Below are 18,793 nucleotides of genomic sequence, written 5' to 3'. Positions count from 1 at the left end.
TCAATATTTTTATTTTATGATTAAATTATAAACAGCAAATTTTCCCAAATACTACTACTACTAGTGAACAATAAATATTACTTTGTAAATAATAAATTATATTGTACAAAGTAATAAAGTTGATAAAATGTACTCAGTTTACGAAAAATCGCAATAATGTTGTATTCAGGCAGTAGTGCGAGCACTGCTAGATCTTTATTTAACGTATGATATTATGATACACTCCAATTCAATTCCAGGTTATACAATAATTCAAATAATGTCAATATAGTTTTACTGTGATCCTTTCTAATAATTTATGATAATTTCTAAACATAAAACTATAACAAATGTTCAAACAATAAGCCATTTTGGTACTAAGCAGTATCCCACTCAATTGTAAAATTCTCGTCTAACATTAGCCAGAACGCGTGTCGTTATTTTTGCACACTCTTCAATAATTCGCTAATACTTCTTAATATCCGTAAACTTTTGGTCAGAATAGATTTTTGAAATTAGATGCCCCCAGATAAAATATTCGTTTGAAGCTAGATCTCCCGATCTCTGGGGCCACTTAATATTACAGTCAGGTCAAATCAAACAATTATTAAAGCTGTAAATTATTAAAGGAATTCCTTAACCTCCTAGTTATTGTACACAGGGCATCCATCCAACCATTGATGATCTAATAATATTGTGTCTAAATATTCCTAACCAGACATTTATTTTTCGACGATATTGGGTATGGTTTTCAATAATATCCTCAGGTTTTCATGTCGACCATATCCTATAATTATGAACATTGGGTTCATTATTTAATGTAAATGTATACTTCATTCACAATTATAAGAACTGACTTATGCAGAATTTAAAAGTATCCCGATGATAAAGTCGAAGCCATAAAGGGATTTGCCTCTTCAGGTAAATAGTAAAAAGGGCCGGCTTAACGAATTTTATATTTTATTTGTCATTTACATTACATATTTAATTTAAATAAATATCTAGATAATTAAGGGAAAAAAATACATAAACTGATGGAGTATTAGAATTAATTAATTATTATATTTTCTGTCTCGATTCTTTATTAAATATATCCAAATTTTGAAAGTCATAAACAATTTTTGTTTTGTTAAAAAAATTGCAAGTGAAATAATAAAATGGTGAAGTGAAAATTAAAGTGAATTAATGTAGATATATACATATAGCTAAATATGATTATATTTTATACTTCATGTAAGGAAAGAAATGTTTTAATTGTTAGTAAGGTATAAAGTATGTCTGAAAAAGTTGGCAACAAATGGGAAATTTCTTTATTATTAATTTCATGAAAAAAAAACTATTCTTCATAAAAATTTCTGCATTTCATAGAAATCAATAATCAATAATCAAATTTATAAAAGTTTAAGTGGTATACACCGAAAATCAAAAATATTGATTTATACTTAAAAGTGAAGTGCTTTTTTTTGCGAAAATTTTAGGTGCAGCATAAAATGTTATTTTAATTTGGTTGTACGATTTAAAAATTATTTTTAAATTTAGATTCATGGCCTTTTAATGATGTATCAGTAGGGGCATTAATTTTTAATTTTATTTCTAATTTACCTTATTCAATATACAAAATCAACAAATGTAAAAGTATTTTTTTATTTACTTTTTACTTTAAATGTATTATTTAATTATTGGACTTGGACTAATACTTGGACATAATTTTTAATAGCTACAAACATTTTAAAATTACATTTTCTTGCATATCTAAATTTAAAATCACTTTCCTCTTCAGTATTAATTAATAATTTTGATTTTTCCTATCTACCACTTAATATTTTATCTGAGATACCTAAGATTATCTGTTAATGATTTCTATGTGATGCATAACCTTTAATGAAGAATAATTTTTTTTCGTAAAATTATTAATAAAGAATATTTCCCATTTTTTGCCAACTTTTTCAGACATGAAACGGAAAACTTAAACATAACAAGTCAACATGAATAAATATGAACCTTTTAAAACGAGTAAATCGGTACTCACCGAAGGGACCTCAGACGTTCAGATACAATTAGCGTCTCTTTGTAAAGACAATGAAGTCGACTTTACTAAAGTAACAAGACATTTACTTAACACAGACACTACACAGTACTCCCCTGAGTTAGTGATAAGTTATAGTCTAAAAAAATCATTATGAAATTGACTGGCCAGTGTGAAAACTAGTGCCAATAAAACACAAAACACACACAAAACATTTTCTTCGTTGAGACTTAAAATAATGATTAATAACAATAATTATGGGAAATTTGTATGTTTATAAAAAGAGTTTTTTGACATTATGCTTGAATGATAATATTTGATCTGATTATATATACCTATATACAGTCGTGCTATGCTTGGCTATTATGCCGGTCCTGGCAGTTTTGGTAGCTGTGATAATTTTACAACAATAGAGTATTTACAAGGGATTATTCAGTTTTACAGCTGTTATTAAAATAACTTTTATAATGAGACACTAAATTTCTGGATACAGTATACATTCATCACTAAACAAAATGTGCATTAGCCCTCTCTAAAATTTCATAACAAAATTCCGCTCGTCGCGTCGTTCAGCATCTCCTTCTCTTAGTTCTTGATGACATTGAAATTTATATGAACGGAATTTATTCCTTTTCAAAATTTTTAAGACCGTGTGATTTTTTTAACGCCAATGGTTCGAGAACTTATTCTAGGATTTTATACAACTGCTGTTAAATACATTTATTTCATTTTGATTTTCTAAATTTCTTGGTACCTCAGCAATACCAGGTACAACTAAAAATCACGGTTTCAGTATTTTCAAAATTTTGTAAAATCCTTTGAATGGTTGAATGACTTGGGATTGGTCTATTTGGATATCTTACGCTAAATAAATAACTGACAATCCGTTCACTATTGCCGGAATAAAACATTTTTATTATTGCTACTTTCTCATCAACTGAGTACATTTTTTAATCAACTTTATTGTTTTTTAAACAATTAAGCACAAAATAAAAATTTTGGCAATTGAAATATTGTCAAAAATTACAAACATCAATATTACCAACCGCAACATGTCATACACATTCTTGCACTGCGTGTAGCCTGACTTTAAGGGGTGGTCTGAAAAGTGTATTACATTCTTGCAAAATTTTGGAATACATTTAATTCGTAGAACATTTAACATTTGTTTTCGATACAGATTTCAGTACTTTACAAATAAATAGTTTTTCTTGACTTTTGGTGTAAAATAATTAGGGAAGCAGGAATTCAACAATTTAGAATTTCCCATTGAGTTTCCTACGGCCCATTTGACGATTCACAACCCTGTATATTTTAGCGTGTGTATTAATTCAGAAATCCTTTTTTTTTCTGCGGTAAGTTTCTTCAATCAAATAACAGTCAAATGAGATTTGACCGTGAATAATTTTGTTTATGAATTTTATTACATCATTGACAAATATCTATCCTATATGGTACAAAATTAACCATAAGGTTTAAACTTAAACGTCTTTTAGACTATTTTATTTTCTTTAAAATTGTAGTTTGCATCTGTTAGTCAAAATTTGTTTATACAAAATTTTTTACTAATAAAATTTTCGTGGACAGATAGCTACGATCAAGATAGATCTTGGATCCAGCGAATAAATTGAATATTGCTTATCTTTAGCGTAAATTAATGCAGCTGTACAATATCTGCTTACTTTGTTTAATATTATTTAGATTATCACAAATTGTTAAAATCCATAGTAAGCATGTATAAAATATAAAACTACCTATACACTATGTAGTGATAATAATCACAACTAAATCAACAAAACTTCTATTCAGTTGACTTATCTACTATTTTTTTTTTCAGGTAAGTTGACCATGGACCTGCATTACATCAGAAATCAGTGAGTTAAAAACTAATACAAACTACATTAGGCAACAATAGAATAGAACTGATATATACCAGGTCGTTATCTGATGACATTTATGTTATTTTCCTAGCGTACAAAAGAAACTGGGCGATTAAATATGGTGATAGAACTATTTGTAACAATCTGATTTTATCGTGGCTTTAAGCGCTTTTAAAGCTGACGTTGACGCAATGCATTAGTATAATTCACACAATAAAATGTTTATTTTTCCACTGTTTACAATGAATAATCTGATATCAAATCGTATATAAAATCAGTAAGAGAATAATCTAGGAGTCATTTGTAAAGAACATCAACTGCAGTTGTCCATGGGCAATTAAATAAAAAAAACTAGAAATATATTTTATACATATATTTTATATATAAAAATCAACAAAGCACCTGGATCTGATAACATACAAGCTGAAATATTGAAATTATTTGAAAACAACCAACTCAAACTCCTAACGATTTTACTGAACAAAATCTATGAAACTGCAGAATTTCCTACAGATTGGCTAGTTTCCACCTTCATCCCTCTCCCCAAAAAGGCAAATGCCACCAGATCCTCTGATTACAGAATTAGAAGCTTAATGAGCTATGCACTCAAAATACTTCTTTCTGTTGATTTACTCTCGCATCTATAGAAAACTTGAAGAAAACATTAGTAGTGTTCAGTTTGGGGTTAGAAGCGGACTGGGAACGCGAGAGGCTCTATTTTAGATACAAGTATCCATACAAAGAGCTCGAGACGTAAATTGCGAAGTCTACGCATGCTTTATAGACTTTGAAAAAGCATTTGACAAAGTGCAACATCAAAATTATTTCAGATACTGAAACAATCTCGTATTGTTGACAAAGATTTACGTCTAATTAAAAATTTTTACGGTATATGTATATGATAAAACGGGGAGTACGTCAGGGCTGCATTTTATCACCGACGTTGTTCAATACTTACTCGGAAATGCTGTTCAGGGAAGCTATTGATGGTTTAAGAGAAGGTATAAAAATCAATGGTGAAATCATAAACAATTTAAGATATGCGGACGATACGATTTTGATTGCTAATAATGCGGAGGATCTGCAAACAGAAGACCAAAATTCTTGTAGTAAGTGAAAACGACGTAATACAGCACCAATTCACAGCTAATAATGAACCCTTGAAAATAATCGACAAAATTACATGCCTTGGATACAGCCTAAATAAGGAATGGGTCCACTCACAGGAAATAAGATGTCGTATAGAAAAGGCGAGAGCTGTCTTCAATCACCTCAGGAAGATTTTATGTAATATATACCTGAACATTGATATAAGAACACTATTCTTGAGATGCTATGTATTTTCTACTTTTTTATATGGAGTCGAAGCCTGGACCTTGACGGAGGCAACATCCAAACGATTAGAAGCCTTCGAAATGTGGTGCTACCGCCGCAGGCTCAGAATTTCCTATATCCATCATGTTACAAACAACATCGTGATCCAACGTATGAATAAAGATCTGGAAGTTATGCGTATCGTGAAAATCAGAAAGATGACATACTTAAGGCATGTGATGCGCAGTGAGAAGTATCAACTAATTCAACTAATTTTACAAGGCAAGATAGAAGGCAAAATATCTCAAGGGCGTAGAAGGACATCGTGGTTGAATAACATCAGACAGTGGGCAGGAATGACTACCATACATCTATTTAGAGCAGCTGTCAATAAAGTTGTATGGACCAACGTGATTGCCAACATCCACCGAGGATACTCACCAAAAAAGAAGAAGAAGAAATATATTTTATTTGGGGCAGCACAAAGATAGAGAGGAGATGGTCCCGAAGAAAGGTCCGTTTTCTTCGGGATGACTGTTCAGTTCAGTGTTCAGGGAATAAAAGAGAACTGTATTTATGCACACATCAAAATAATTTAGAGGACAAAAACAAAATGCCGGATTATAGAAGGATTTCAAATAATTTATTTCAAATATTTTAATAAAAAGTTGTAAACAAGTGTTCCGAACATAAAATAAACATTTTTTTCTTAGAATTATCGCAATAACTCTTAAGAAAATTAAAAGAAAACACCAAGTCAAAAATGCTAACAAAAAAAAATAAATAAAAAACTAATTTATTGCCCCTCAACTTTTAACAAAGTAGTCTTTAGTATAATGTATGACCTTTGTTGATTACTGTCCTATATCTGCAAGACAACCTCATGATTAGAAGGTCAATGTTTTGCTGCGGTATTCTGTCCCACTCCGTTGAAAGGCCCTGAAACAGTTGCTGTCTTGTGTTGAACGCAATATTTTGTTGTAAAATGCGTCTTCCCAATATGTCTCATAGCTGCTCAGTTGGGTTTAAATCTGGTGATTCTGCAGGCCATGGTAAAATGTCAATTTCATTATCTTCGAGGAATGTTCGCACAACCCTGGCAGCATGCGGTCACGTTTTGCAGTGCATTAATTGAAATTGGGGACCAGCTTGTTATGCAAAGTGTTCAACAATAGGTTCGAGAATAATATCACGGTAGTCTGTTGCAGTTGTAATCTGTTTTAGACAAATGAGATTGGTTCTTCCACCAAGAGTAATTTCATACAATTATACTGCCCCCTTGCAGTCTATGAAACCCAAATTCTTGTCCGTCTTGTATATGGTGCAAATCCAAATCGGGACTCGTCTGTGAACAAAGTAGAGGCCCACTCATCTAACCCCATTTGCGTGTTCTTGTGCCCACTGAAGTCGATGAGCGCGATTTCCTCTGGTTAACACAGGTACTCTCACAGGTCTTTGAACATTTAACCCTACGTTTTGTAGTCCATTTCTAATAGTGTGGCCACCTTCAAACACCTGATGGGTCTTTTGCAGCTTCAGTTGTAATTGGGATGCAGGTACAGTGCGATCTCTTAAGTATGCAACCTAAGAGTCTTCAGTCTGGTTGGTTATCCTTGTACGGCCTGTATGGCGTTCAGCAACATCACCAGTGACACGTTAACAGCAAATCATTAATGACACTTCTGTCCGTGTGGAAGACCTCAGCAACATCTCTTTGACGTCTGCCAGCTTGAAGCATCCCGATAGCACGCCGCTGCGTTTCGCGATTTAAAAGATGTCTCTCCATTATTGGCAATTACAAAACTAAAAAAATCCCCATAGACATCGAAAATCAAGTACCGATTAAGAAATATTACTTTTTATCTTATAGACAAAAAACGCATATTGAAGTTTGGTTAAATTTTTTAAAAACATAAATAATTTATGTTTGTATTTTCAGCTAATATTGATTGAAAGATATTATAGGTGTTCTCTAGAATATTTTGATGTGTGTATGATGAAAGGCGACGAAATGTTTTGCCATGACATTTGTATGTAATAAAAAGGCCAAAATCAATATTTGCGTTCAATGATAAAGAGGACCTTTATAATAAATTGATTTTTTACTTTCGAACACTTCATTTTTATCTTCAAATAATGCACTGGCTATAACTGTATGGACCAGATTGTTTGGTTTAGAAGTTTTTGGAGTGAGTTCCAAAGTCCTATTTCGGGGCACTCTGGGGAAGATTAAAACTTTTATATCTACAATATTCATAGAATATTTTGTTCTAATTGACGTACATTGATGGTATTGTAGTTAAAATTGAAATTTGTTAAGACCTGCAAAAAATCTATAATATCCCCGGATCTCTCCCGTTTTTAAATAAAAATAACCACGTTATCCCATTTCTACGTTACAAAGACTATTTTTACACGGCTGTAGGAACAATATTTAATTAAAACGTCTAAACAATTTGCCTAAAATGTCAGCAACGATAAACCCTTGAAACACATCCAGGTTACGTTCCATTCGCCCACCGCTCTACCCCTAGAATTAGCGTCCTTCCATGTTACATATTCACCCCAATTAAATTAGTTACCATGTAAAATTTAGCCCCCAAATAATTGAAATGAACGGACGTGTAAAATTGTGGAATTTCATCCCGCATCGTGTTTCGTGTTGACAAACCAGTGGGTCTCTGCGGTATTATTATGTAATTCGAAACTAACAGATCCAATATTCGTAGTTGTGGACCCGTATGGTACAATTAAAATAACTGATGTGATATACACTGATTGAAGTATTTAAAAACATATGAAGGTAATAGACATCATTACGCTGGGAGTCCATTGGAAGCTTCCTGATATGCAATCTCCTGAACGGAGATTGAACCACCAATATCGAAATTTTCACTTTAGTATGATGTCCGTTTTCTCCTCGGAGCTCAATTTCCCATATCATAGCTGGGAAATACATAGTATTATATATTCGAAGTGAAATTTTATTACACATTCTTGATTGTCATTTATTTTTTAACTTAATAGGCCCAGAAGTCCTTTTGCTTAAAATGTACAATTATAAATCATACACTACAAAATACAATAAGCTCTCGTTTTATGCGGTGGTACGCTCCACAGAAAAGCACGTATAAAAAATTTGCATAAAAAAGACATTACTTACCTCGAAAAAGTGGGAATACGTCGCCTACCCTTCTAAAATTACATAAAACCAAGACAAAAACAGAAAAGTTTACAGAAATTAAAAGAAATAGGCTGCATGATAAATTACTTCGAATATCTGAAGAAATATAAATACAAAAGGTAAGACAGTAAGATTTGATTTCAAGTATAGTGCCTCTGTATATCCGCTTATACGTATTTCACCCTAAAAGGAATCTGCGGAGCGCCTATTTACAGATGCTCTGAACGTGAAAACAATCTTTCCTGTCATAATAGAAGCAACGCTAAAATGGCTTCGATATGGACGCAATAGCGACATCTGATAATAAAGCACGAAACGAAATCAGAAGATTTCTAATTGTCGAAACCAAATTCAGATTTTTGCTTTAATCTGTGCTTTCTAAGAATTGCAAGGCAAAACAGACGTTGATAAAGATGTAATTAGAAATGTAACTAGAAACCAATTCGCCAAGGATTTTTGCTTAGTTGAGGAGATATGTTGTGGAATGCAATTTGATATTCCCCATTTCTCTAATTACATCTTTATCAACGTCTGTTTTATTCTTCTTCTACAGGCAAACCTGTAGAAGAAGTTAAGTCCTATAGACCTATCAGTCTACTTTCAGTGATGTCAAAGGTTTTTGAAAAACTACTACTAGACAGATTACAGCCAATCCTCGTACAACAGCAGCTAATACCCAACCACCAGTTTGGATTTAGACAACAGCATGCTACCATTGAGCAAATTCACCGAATCTGCAATTCCATAAACAAAGCCTTAGAAGAGAAAAAATACTGTTCTGCAACCTTTTTGGATATCTCTCAGGTTTTTGATAAAGTCTGGTATACTGGCCTGCTATACAAAATAAGACAAGTCCTTCCTCTCAACTACTTTCTAATCCTCAAGTCCTATCTTTCCGACCGGCATTTCCTTGTAACAGTAAAGGATCAGTGCAATAACTTATATCCAATTAAAGCTGGAGTACCCACGGGTAGTGTCCTTGGACCTGTTCTCTACCTACTTTACACAGCAGATCTTCCTACAAGTTAAAATATCGTCACAACCACATACGCAGACGACACAGCAATCCTTGCGGCTCACTCAAACCTGTATATCGCCTCACAACTGCTCCAGACCAATCTCGCCAAAATAAAGATTTGCTTACAAATATGGCGAATTAAAGTTAACGAAAACAAGTCAGTACATATAACGTTCACTAATCGAAAAGGTACATGCCCAACCGTCTCATTAAATAACCAAATACTACAACAAAAGGATGATGTAAAATACTTAGGTATGCACCTGGACCGCAGATTAACGTGGAAGAAACACATATTTACGAAAAGAAAACAGTTGAGTCTGAAACTCAGTAAAATGTACTGGCTAATAGGAAAAAAATCACAACTGAATTTGTACAATAAAATTCTAGTATACAAGTCAGTGATAAAGCCAATATGGAGCTATGGGATCCAACTGTGAGGATCTGCGTCAAGATCCAATATCGACATACTGGAGAGATTCCAATCGAAGACCTTTCGCGTTATCACAACTGCACCGTGGTACATGCCCAATGAATTCATCAATCGGGATCTTCAGATGAAAACTGTCAAAGAAGAAATTGCTAGTTACTCCCAAAAATATGACAGACGACTGCAAGACCACCCCAACAGGCTAGCCAAGAACCTTATTTAGGCCAGGGAAATAAGCAAAAAAGGTACCCTGTTTTTGACACTCGTCCGGCCCGGCAAACGACAGTTGTTTTGAGTAGTATGGACCTCTGTAACAAGAACCTATATGTTTCCTGCAGTCGATTTTTTGGACTTAATTAGTTATTAACAAATTAAGGTCAAAAAACGGAAAATTTTTGATTTTTTCGTCTATCGACAAAAAGTGAAGCATTTTAAACAAATTTTACAAGAGAAGAAACTTTTGAGTCATATAAAAACCTTCAAAATGGCGTTTTCTAAATGTTTCTATCCTTATTTGTTGCTTAGGAAATTGCAAAATAGGTCAAAAATTTTGGTTTTTTATAAATGTTAATAACTTTTTTGAAAATAAACTTATAACATTCATATTTCAAGAAATGCTGTGTCTTGGAATACTTAAAATATTGTTAAAATTTCAAAGTGATCGGTCAAATAGTTTAAAAGTTATTTTATTTGTTTATCCCAAATTAATTTTTTTTGCAACAATATAAGTCAGGAAATTATATAGTTTTAGTAATTGTAATGATAGTTTCTGGAAGAAGAAGACTTGTTCTATTATTAATATTAAAAAAAAATTAAGAAAATTAATTTTAAATATTGCAAAATAATTTTGCAAAAACATGTCGATTTTTTGCTTATAAACAATTAGAATAACTTTTTAACCATTGCCTGTAAAAATATTGTTTTTTTATATTTAAAAAGCATAAATTTTTTCACAAATTTAAAAGAAAAAAAATTTGTCCCAAAATAATTTGGGGAAATGTTAGCCTCTTTTTTTATTTAATTCATAGCAGCTTTGTTTATAACAATTAAGATATCTTAGGGGATCTGTTATTGTAAAAATTACAAAAAAAGTTATTATATATATTAAAAAGGAGTATAGGAACATTGATCTATTGCAACCATAGTTTTTTAATAATTGTTAAAAATTATAAAATATATTCGTTTTTATAATATTCGTTAAATCAAATACAGGGTAAGTCAAAATGCAAGTACATTATTTTCTTGGTAATTTTAAATAGAACATCCTGTATTTTATATCATTATCGAAAAGTACTAATATCGTACTTCAAATTTTATAAAGTACCTAAAGTTATCAGTTTTCTAGATATTTTTATTTTTCCATCAAAGTACTAATTTGGTAGATATTTTAACGTTTACCAATAATTATTGTGAGTTGGCCATAATTGATTTGTTAAAAACTGACAGTTTGACATTATTGTTTAATTCAGTAACGAAATAACGACACATAAAAGAAAACAATTTATTTGAAATAAAATTTATAAAAAATAACCGACGGAAAATTAAAAAAAAAATAACAACATATAGAAAAATAAAAAACAACAGTAATTATATATATATATATATATATATATATAAAACAACCCCCCTTTTTTATATATATATATATATATATATATATATATATATATATATATATATATATATATATATATATATATATATATATATTTAACATATATTTTAAAGTAGATGACTTTAAAATGATATTCCCAATATTACTAAGTTGCATTCTTGGGACGACTTTATTGTAGGATAGTTCATTCGATAACATGAAATTAACTCTAACTTAAAAAGAATAATAATAAAATAATATGGAATAGCCATTAGAAAAATTATTTTAATTAATATTTCCAAAGCAATAAGATTTTTAGAAACAATTTAATACGACAATTTGTTGTTTTCATAAAATCTATTATAAATAAATTATTTACAATTTTGTTAAAGAGGTACAAATTAATTATAAATATTTATGTTTTTAAATTAAAATTATCTCAAATATTACAATAAAAATTAAAAAAAAAATTAAAGCAAATTAGATAGTTTATTTAACACTTTATTTATTGAAATAATGCGTATTCGTAATGTACGCAAACAGTACATACAAATTAAAAAAAGGAACGTCGAAATACGTAAATAAGAACCAGAGACACAGCTAACAGCTCCTTCCCCCTCCCTTCAGCTCCCGTGAGTTTCGAAGCCAGCCGATTTTAAGGACCACATTTTGAAGCTTTGTGGACGATTTTATTGAAGGGCAATCTTTTTAGAATTTGGTACGTTAAAACTATAAAGTATGGTCTTTTAAATAACGCTAATTAGATTTATTAATTGTTATAAACAAAGCTGCTATAAATAAAATAAAAAAAGAGGCTAACTTTGTCGCAAATTATTTAAGGACAAATTTTTTTTCTTTTAAATTTGTGAAAAAATTCAGGCTTCTTAAATATAAAAAAATAACATTCTTGCAGGTAATGGTTAAAAAGTTATTCTAATTGTTTATAAGCAAAAAATTATTTTGCAATATTTAAAATTAATTTTCTTAATTTTTTTTAATGTTAATAATAGAATAAGTCTTCTTCTTCCAGAAACTATCATTACAATTACTAAAACTATATAATTTTCTGACTTATATTGTTGCAAAAAAAATTAATTTGGGATAAACAAATAAAATAACTTTTAAACTATTTGACTGATCACTTTGAAATTTTGACCATATTTTAAGCACTATAAGGCACAGCATTTCATGAAATATAAATGTTATACGTTTATTTTCAAAAAAGTTATTAACATTTTAAAAAAACCGAAATTTTTGACTTATTTTGCAACTTTCCAAGCAACAAATAAGGATAGAAACATTTAGAAAACGGCATTTTAAAGGTTTTTATATGACTTATAAGTTTCTTCTCTTCTAAAATTTGTTTAAAATGCTTCACTTTTTGCTGATGGACGAAAAAAGCAAAAATTTTCCGTTTTTTGACCTTAATTTGTTAATAACTAATTAAGTCCAAAAAATCGACTGCAGGACACATATAGGTTTTTGTTACAAAGGTCCATACTACTCAAAACAACTGTCGTTTGCCTGGCCGGACGAGTGTCATGAAAAAATGCTTATTTCCCTGGGCTAATTAGGCCCCAGGCAAACAGAAGGCTAAAGCGTCTTACTCCAAGCGATCTAACAACAAGATTTTAAACTTCAAACTTTTAATTTATTATAAACATTTAGAGTCACAAAAATAATTTTGCTACTAAAATTATGATTTAATAGGTTATTGTCACTGGACAGTCTCCTGCAAGTCTCTTGTAATCTAATTAAACAATTTACTTATTGTAATCCTTATTACAGATTGTAAATAGATGGGATGTTCAAAAAAAAATTAGAATTGTGTTTTTATAATAAGTTTATATGTATGTATATTACCGTATATTGCAATGTACATGCGTCTCGAAATTTCGCGTCACGCTCAATATTATTTCATACCGAGCGACAAGAAGTATTCACTTCAAAAAGATTTACTCACAATTTGTTTATTGTAACTACGACGTCCGGTTTCGGGCTCTAAAAGTACAGCTTATCATCAGATCCAAACGTTAACAAGTTACTTAACCGATAGTACGTTTAATGCTCAAGTTATACTGCTAGGGTATTGGTTATATTCAAACTGTACAAGCACCTCGCTTTCAGCGATCACGAAATAATAATGATGAATTTTGTTGCTGTCAACGAATCAGACGTGGAGTCTAATATCAAAAAGACTAAAAAATATCAAGTCTCAGGCTATTTTTTTCCCGTAGTATAACCTAAAAGAAACAACGATAGAAGTTCTCGAAAAGAAATGCGAGTACGAACATCTGAAAGAAAACTCATTTTTGTATAAATATCACTATATAGGCAATATTACACAAATCTCTTTTCGAAAGTTCGGTCTATTAAATCCAATTATAATTTTAGAACGATCAATAGAACAATCCAGCCAGATATTTCACCATTCCATTTTCTATACAATTATTTTCACTTTGTTTTCATACTGCTTCTGCCAATAATGTTCTTCTGTTCAATAATTTCAAACACCCACTTCTCCCCATGTTAGTTCAGAAATTCACAATTGCAATTCAGATTCCATCTAAATTATAATTCCGTTGTGCAGCCTCTATTCGTGGAAATTATGCAGAAATTGCGTTTTCGACCACAACGGTAAATAAATTACGAATAGGCTCGGGGATTTGTAATTTAAATATCAAAGTTTAAATTGGATTATACTGAAGTTAGAATTTAGTAACTTTTGGTTACAGTGTGCACTTCATTTGTATGTTCATTGTGGATTCTAAAACTATTTGTATAACTTTGTCCTAATATTGAAAAATCTTTTGATGCTTTGATCAGACACAACGCCTTGCGACACTAACAATTTATAGACTGTACTCTGTTTCTCATTTTATACACTGTTTAAATCCTTTATGTTTAGATTTTTTTGTGAGCTTTTATGTGAGATTGAGCTCAAGCTCTAATTTGAAATACGTTATATCTTTATTTACTCGTATTTTGAGTACTAGAAGACGATTCATGAAAGGTTCTTGCTTAGATGAATCGATATGATGTGGAATGCAATTTTAGATTCCCCACTTGTTGGTTTATTCGTGGTTTGTTTGCTTTGTAAATCGTAGAAGGCTTAGATTTAAGTGAGAATTTGAATTTTGGTTTCGAACAAGTAGAAACCTACGGATTTTTACTTTTTTGCTCTCTTTTTACTGTTTTATTGGTGGCTCGCCTACTGAGCTAAATTGGTTTGCTCTGAGTGGGTATGGCACGATCGCGCCGATGGTACCTGCAATAATCAGGTCTTGATAAGGGTTCCTTTAAGCTATGGGCACAATTGCGCTGGCAACAGATTTAATTCTTACAGTACGATAATGATTAGGTTCTTACGTGCCTCTTTAATCTAATTAATTATCTGTTCAAATCTCAAGCAATAGTAAAAAATGTTTTAGACTTAGTAAATATAAGTCTTTAAGTGTAAGAGTTTCTTGGAATAAATTTTTACCGTGGACATACCGTGCGGCGGTAGAATCGCACAAGGAAGACATTAAGATATTACGTTACCAAGGGAGGCGGCGCAATCATACCCAGGGATTAGGGACCATCTGAGTTAGTTCGGCTTAATCGTGCCCTCAGCTAAACATACCTCAGGTAAAATCGGCGCAATCGTGTAACGAGTCCGTCACTTCTATAATCCTTTCATCACTTTTAAAGAAATTTTTTAAATCCATAATCCTTTAATACCTCTTAGTAACTTTTAATTTCTAAATTGGTATTAAGCAGCGACTCCAAGCGGCAGTTTTGGCAGGCATGCTTATCCGACTAGAGACACTCATCACCCTTGTTTTTTGACCTCGGGAAAGAAAAGTTTGGTTTAAACCCGTAAGCGGCTAGAGATATGTTAGAATTTGTTTTTAAGAATATTAAAGTTTGTTTTTTGGGAAGAAGAGAAGTTGGAGAACGGTTTGGTTTGTTTTTTGTGTGTGTACCGTTGGGCTTATAGCCACTCTGAGCCGGTAAGTGGATCTAATTGTCAATAAAAAAGTACAAAAACCATCAGCCATCGTGATTTCTATTTTACTTCCCAGCCTTAAAAACATATAATTATCTATCTTTCTTCATTTCTAACAATATTCTGTCTCATACCGTTCTTTTACATTCTAAAATATATCCAGAGCATGCTTTTCGATAAAATTATCTATTTAATGAATCCATTTCACATAAAATATTGTCAAACCATTAGAAGGTCACATTTTTACAAACCCATTAAGGTTTTTCTCCCTTTATATAAGTTTCCTTAGTAACTTTTTGTAGTACCTTTCAAGATTAATAAACCTTGTGTTTTACCTTACCTTTTCTCAAGAGTAAGAAGGAACGCTAACCCAAATGTTCTTTTTAGCCTACTGAAGGAGTTAATCAGGAGTCAAGGATTCGTTTTGGTTTTTTTTTGGATTCAGTTTAAGAAAAAGGGTTAAGTTATTCCCTATTGGATTTACACCTGATCCCCAGGGTTGATGCTCGTCATCCTTAGCTGCTCCTTCAGAGGTCCAGATCTCTACCAGAGTATTCCCGGCAACTTCAGGAAACCAGCCGAAAGGATCTCCCTCGTTAATTAAAATGTGGAACACTGTCAATTTGTTGAGTCAAGTCAATTTATCAAGTTTTTTGTTCATCAATTTTAATAATTTTTTTTCTACATTTCAATTTTTTGTTTGCCCCAAATACTTTTTGTTACACTTTTTGTTACATTAAATAATTTTTGTTACAATCGTCCCCTTCGAGTCTTAGCCATCTTGTTCATTTCTCATCTGGCATTTTGTTCTATAGCCCTCATTACATCCTTTATTTCCTGCCCTTATTTAATGTTCTACGTATTTTACTTCTAAAGGCACTCCCTTGACAGTGCTTAATCTTTTTAATTCAGTCGTTTTCTTTATTCCTTTTGTTATTGTTTGAGCTCTGTATTCTGTGAGATACGGAAGTCTAGGCCCTTCGCATGTTTTGTATATTCAAATGTAGCTTTTTGTATTTATCAATTTGATATTCCATACGTCGTCTCTTAGGTATGCGCTGAGTTTTGATGCTTTGATCGCTTGTCTTCAATTTTGTTTCTGTCACTTGATACTGCAACTCGCGTGTAACTAAATGTTTCATTATCATTGTTGCTACGACCCAAGTTGAGATTCGACATTCCTCCACTCAGTCATATTCTGTTCAGCTTGATGTCAGTTAATAACACCGATCTTTCTGTTATCCTCATCTACACCGTATCTCCATCTCAACCATCGCCTAACTCTTCATCTAGTTCCCTCAAGCTTCGGCAATAAAATAAGTCGTTCAGAGTAACTTTCATTTGCTCTGGTTATATGTCTTGCCCACCACAGGCGTCTAATTTTTATTGCAGTGACTATATTTCTGACTTCGGCTAATTCTTTATACTTATTGTACAGTTCAAAGTTATATCGACGACGTCAGGTTTCATTTTCATTTATTAGACCTAGTATTTCCTCAGAACTTTCTTCTCGAATATTAATAGCCTGTTTAATTTTCATCTGTGTTAGTGAGCACCTATTTCTCACAAACTTACATTAGAACTGAAAGTTTCTGATTCTATATATCATGGATCTTTGTCTTCCTTGTTAGACAGTGGCTTCTAAAGTGTTTGATTAGTCCGTAGTAACTTCTATTTGCGAGCGTTATTCTATGGCTTATCTCTTCAGATATTATGTATATGGTGTTTACCATGCTTCCCAGATAAGAGAATTTTGGAACAACTTCAAAGTTATTGTCACCGACGTTAAAGTTATGTCCCATGTTTCTAAATCTGTGACATGCCCTTGATGCCATGGGCTAAGTTTTATTTTCGTTGATGACCAGATCCATCTTTCCTGCCGCGTTGGAAAGTGCAGCTCGCATCTCACTGGATTTATGAGTCGTACGGGCGACAAGGTCCACGTCATCTATATATGCTAGTAATTAAGTAGTCCAGTCGTCTGAGATTTGACCCCTAAAAATCATACGAACAAGCTGAATGTTGCCGATAATATCAATTTTTGGACCCCAAAAAAGATACAGAAAAGTTTACCACTTTTACCCTAAGACTTCCCCCTAAAACCCCCCTCGTAGGGGGATAAAAACGCAAAAAAAATCGAGTGACCAAGAATCTGTGTGCCGCAGAAAAAAAAATGTTTCCAATAAAAAATGTAGCTGAGATAATTTTGAACAAAAATATTTATTGGCACTTTTTGCGTAGGTGAGAACTTCTATCCATGTCGTCATATTTTCAACTCTCTTTTACACAGAAATAATGCAATAACGTTTTTGTTCTCTATTCGGACCGGTACGCACACTGCTACAACGCGGTTGTATGTAAATATAGTACCATTAAAAATACCCGGACCCGGCAATGACACGGAACGGACACGGCAAAGATATGTATAAATCAACCTTTAGTTTATTACGTTAATTAGTGTAAAACTGATAATAAAAATGTCAATTAAGACGTCAAAAACTAATCATAATATCAACATCCATGTCTTCAATTTTAAGTTTAGGAGAAGATGAATTCGAAATTTCACAGATGTTCAGCAAATCTGCTGTTACGCTTAAAACAAACAGAATATATAAAGATATAAAAGGTAAAGTTTTTGCTTGTGTAGAGCCACAGACCTCAACAATACCCTGCAACCATATGTTTCAAGAGATGTCCGCAGAAGACGCAAGCGCTATCACGGATCCACTAGTAACAGCAGACAAGGAAACATATTTCTTCAGAACAGGTAATAATTTTGCAGTAAACACGTCATACTATAAAAACGAAAAAAGTACAACACATTCATTTGAAAATATTCATTTGGCAACTAAAACGAATCGTATCACTACGTTTGAAAAATCTATTGGAGAAGATTATAAAGCTTCAGCTGTTCAACAGACTGTTCCCATTGAATCAACAGAGAAAGTTGTCGGGGACCCAAATAACTTAACCTCATGGACATTAACATATCCCATACCATCATCAGAAAAAGCAGAAGACACATCTACTTATTGTTCTACCAAGGGAACACTCATAAGAATTGATATTTCCAATAAAGCAGTTACAGCTGAAGAAGAAGTTAGTAATCAAGTGAGTTGCACTGACAGCCTTACACTAATTAATCCTGAATGTGGAACTACCACGGATACATTTAGTTTAATTCATGCGGTTACAAGTGTTGAAGAGATTCCGGTTAAAGAGCTACAAATTATGACAGATGGTATTGTTACAGTAGATATGCAGATATAAGAATATACGACAAAATCGAATAAACTTTATTATTAATAGAAAAAGATTTGTTTTTTTTTTATGAAAAATATCTATTTTCGTGATTCCATTCTATATAATCATTAAAA

General features: G+C 32.0%; 1 protein-coding gene and 1 long non-coding RNA gene across 3 annotated transcripts in view; both read left to right on the top strand.

The window, feature by feature from the left end:
- The window catches only part of Rbfox1 (RNA-binding Fox protein 1), a 402,117-nt gene that overhangs the window by 157,807 nt on the left and 225,517 nt on the right, over positions 1 to 18,793 (top strand). The window lies entirely within an intron of this gene.
- Positions 1 to 18,793, top strand: part of LOC140438558 (uncharacterized) — an 86,112-nt gene that overhangs the window by 30,002 nt on the left and 37,317 nt on the right. The window contains exon 2 of the long non-coding RNA XR_011950562.1: positions 3,843 to 3,879. This is a non-coding gene — a long non-coding RNA (uncharacterized lncRNA). The remainder of the gene's footprint in view (positions 1 to 3,842; positions 3,880 to 18,793) is intronic.

This window comes from Diabrotica undecimpunctata, chromosome 4, assembly GCF_040954645.1.
Source record: "Diabrotica undecimpunctata isolate CICGRU chromosome 4, icDiaUnde3, whole genome shotgun sequence".
NCBI classification, from domain to species: domain Eukaryota; kingdom Metazoa; phylum Arthropoda; class Insecta; order Coleoptera; family Chrysomelidae; genus Diabrotica; species Diabrotica undecimpunctata.
This window is presented reverse-complemented; position numbering and strand designations above follow the sequence as displayed.